Source organism: Symphalangus syndactylus, chromosome 8 (assembly GCF_028878055.3).
Source record: "Symphalangus syndactylus isolate Jambi chromosome 8, NHGRI_mSymSyn1-v2.1_pri, whole genome shotgun sequence".
Taxonomy (NCBI): domain Eukaryota; kingdom Metazoa; phylum Chordata; class Mammalia; order Primates; family Hylobatidae; genus Symphalangus; species Symphalangus syndactylus.
The window spans coordinates 52,057,373-52,060,920 of record NC_072430.2 but is presented as its reverse complement, the minus strand read 5'-3'; the positions used below and the strand labels follow the sequence as shown (position 1 = coordinate 52,060,920).

General features: G+C 38.1%; 1 non-coding gene across 1 annotated transcript; it reads right to left on the bottom strand.

Moving 5' to 3' along the window:
• Positions 1-3,152: 3,152 nt before the first annotated feature.
• LOC129489055 (U2 spliceosomal RNA) lies at positions 3,153-3,343 on the bottom strand. Its single transcript, XR_008659874.1, has one exon. It is a non-coding gene; the product is annotated as a U2 spliceosomal RNA (small nuclear RNA).
• Positions 3,344-3,548: the final 205 nt, after the last annotated feature.

The window sequence follows — 3,548 nt, the reverse complement described above, 5'->3', positions numbered from 1 at the left end:
CCATTAGTAGTGACTTTTCATTTCTTCTCCCATCTCCTCAGCTATAAGCAATCATTAATCTACTTTCTGTCTCTATAGATTTGCCTATTGAGTTAATTTTTTATATGATACAAGGTCAGAGTCAAATTTCATTTCTTTGCACATTTATGTCCAATTGTTCCAGCATCACCATTTGTTGAAAAGACTATCCTTTCTCCATTGGAACTATTTACCTTGGCATCTTTTTTCTATACCAATTTACTTATATGTGTGGGTCTATTTTTGAACTTTTTTTTTTTTTTTTTTTTTTTTTTGAGATGGAGTTTTCTTCTTGTTGCCCAGGCTGGAGTGCAGTGGCGTGATCTTGGCTCACTGCAACCTCCCCCTCCCAGGTTCAAGCAATTCTCCTGCCTCAGCCTCCCAAGTAGCTGGGACTACAGGTGACTGCCACCATGCCCAGCTCATTTTTGTGTGTGTTTTTTGTAGAGATGGGGTTTCGCCATGTTGGCCAGGCTGGTCTTGAACTCCTGACCTCAGGTGATCCACCTGCCTCAGCCTCCTAAAGTGCTGGGATTACAGGCATGAGCCACCGTGCCTGGCCTATTTTTGAACTTTCTATTCTGTTCCATCAGTCTGTCTACCATATATTAAAACTACACTGTTTTGATTATTATAAATTTGTCAGAGATATGAAATGTGGTAATGTGAGTCCTCCAGTTTTGCTTTTTCAAAATAGCTTTGACTATCCCAAGTTCTTTTCATTTCCATACAAAGTTTGGGATCAGCTTGTCAATTTCTAAAATAAAAATACTAGGCTGTGGGATTTTTATTGTGATTACTTTGAATCTTTAGGTTAATTTAGGGAAAGCTGACATTTTAAGAATATTGAGTCTTCTGATTCATGAACATGGTATACCTCTCCATTTATTTAGGTTTTAATTTTTTCAGCAATATTTTTTAGTTTCCAGTATAAGATCTTACATGTTTTGTCAGATTTATTCCCAAGAATTTTATGTTATTTATTCTAAAGTAAATGCAATTTAAAAATTTTTAATTTCTAAATGTTTATTACTAGTATCTTGAAATATAATTTTTGCATTCTGTGACTACTAAATTCACTTATTAGTTCATGGTTTTGTATATCCTTTAGGATTTTCTATATTGATGGTAACATTTTTATTTCTTTATTTCCAAATAGTATGTATTTTATTTCTTTCGCTTGCCTTATTGTTCTGGCAAGGACACCAGTTCAGTGTTGTATAGAAGGGGTGAGAACAGATATCTTGCTGTGTTCTCAATTTCAGGGAAAATATTTACTTTTTCACTAAGTATGTTGTTCATTTTTTTTTTTTTTGAGATGGAGTCTCACTCTGCCGCCCAAGCTGGAGTGCAGTGGTGCAATCTTGGCTCATTGCAACCTCTGCCTCCCAGGTTCAAGCAATTCTCTGCCTCAGCCTCCCAAGGAGCTGGGATTACAGGCACCTGCCACCATACCCGGCTAAGTTTTGTATTTTTAGTAGAGATGGGGTTTCACCATATTGGCCAGGCTGGTGTTGAACTCCTGACCTCGTGATCCACCCGCCTCAGCCTCCCAGAGTGCTGGGATTACAGGCGTGAGCCACTGCGCCCAGCCAGTATGTTGTTCTTTATCATTTGAGAAAGTTCCCTTCCTTTTCCAGTTACATGAGTGGTTTCTATCATGAAAAAATGCTAGATTTTGGCAAATGCTTTTATGGCCATACCTTTATTAGTTTGTTAATATGGTAAATTATATTGATTGAGTTTTTTATATGTTGAATCAACATTCAAAACCAGGAAACCAACTCTGCATTCCTGGATAAACCCTACTTGGTCATGATGTGTTATGCTTTTTATGTATTACTAGATTTGATTTTCTTTTTTCTTTTTTTTTTTTGAGACAAAGTCTTGCTCTGTTGCCTAGGCTGGAGTGCAATGGTGCGAACTCAGCTCACTGCAACCTCCACCTCCCAGGTTCAAGTGATTCTCCTGCCTCAGCCTCCTGAGTAACTAGGATTACAGGCACATGCCATCATGCCCTGCTAATTTTTGTGTTTTTGTAGAGACAGGGTTTCACCATGTTTGCCAGGCTGGTCTCAAACTCCTGACCTCAGGTGATCCACCCATCTCAGCTTCCCAAAGTGCTGGGATTACAGGAGTGAGCCACCACACCCGGCCCTTGATTTGCTAATATTTTGTTAAGAATTATCCTGTTTAGATTCATAAGAATATTGGCCCATGGTTTTTGTTTTTTTCCTTTTGTAGCGTCTTTTCTGATTTTGGTATTGGAATAACAAGGGGAGAAATATTCTCTCTCTTCTTCTGTTTTCTGGGAGAGTTTGTATAAAATCAGTACAATTTCTTATTTATTCTTCATTTTTTTAGTTTGAATATGTCTATCTTATTTGAATTTTTTCTAAATAAAATTCAATACTTTAAAAATATATTTTTTTATTTTTTAGCGCATGACACAGCCCTAAGGAGATCCTGGGAACATATGCCCAAAATGCAATACTTAAAAAAAATTCTACTTTGAAATAATGTTGTACTTACAGAAAGGTTACAGAAATCCTATCAAGTCTTCCTATATACCTTTCACCTAGATTCCCTTAATATTAACATCTTACGTAATCATAGTAGAATGATCAAAATCATAAAATTAACTTTGACGTAACATTATTAACTGATAATAACACTATTATTATTATTATTATGCCTTATTCCAGTTTCATCATTTTCTCACTAATGTTCTTTTCTGGCCCAAGATTCCACATTGCATTTAGTTGTCCTGTCTCCTTAGTCTCCTTCTTCGTTTTTTCGTTAAAATTTGCTTTTCTTTGGCCGGGCGCAGTGGCTCACGCCTGTAATCCCAGCACTTTGGGAGGCTGAGGCAGGCAGATCACGAGGTCAGGAGATCAAGACCATCCTGGCTAATACAGTGAAACCCTGTCTCTACTAAAAATACAAAAAAATTAGCTGGGTGTGGTTGCAGGTGCCTGTAGTCCCAGCTACTCAGGAGGCTGAGGCAGGAGAATGGCATGAACCTGGGAGGTGGAGCTTGCAGTGAGCGGAGATGGCACTACTGCACTCCAGCCTGGACAACAGAGTGAGACTCTGTCTCAGAAAAAAAAAAAAAAAATTTTTTTTTTTCAAGGTTTGGGTGCACTGTTCCTGGAAGTGCTGCAGTACCAGGTCAATGTGTGGAGTGGATGTAGCAAGCTCCTATTCCATCTCCTATTTCCAAAAATCCATTTAATATATTGTCCTTGGATAGAGGACATATCAGATATGAAACTGATAAAAACAGATACTATACTTTATCTTAGCCAAAAGGCCAAGAAGTGATCCTTAGTCTTCTTCTAAGAGAGTTTCTTAGTGTTTCTTTATTGTTCATGATATTTGCATTAATTTTTTAATTAAAAAATAATCAGGGAGGCTGGGTGCGGTGGCTCACACCTGTAATCCCAGCACTTTGGGAGGTTGAGGTTGGTGGATCACCTGAGGTCAGGAGTTTGAGACCAGCCTGGCCAACATGGCGAAACCCTGTCTCT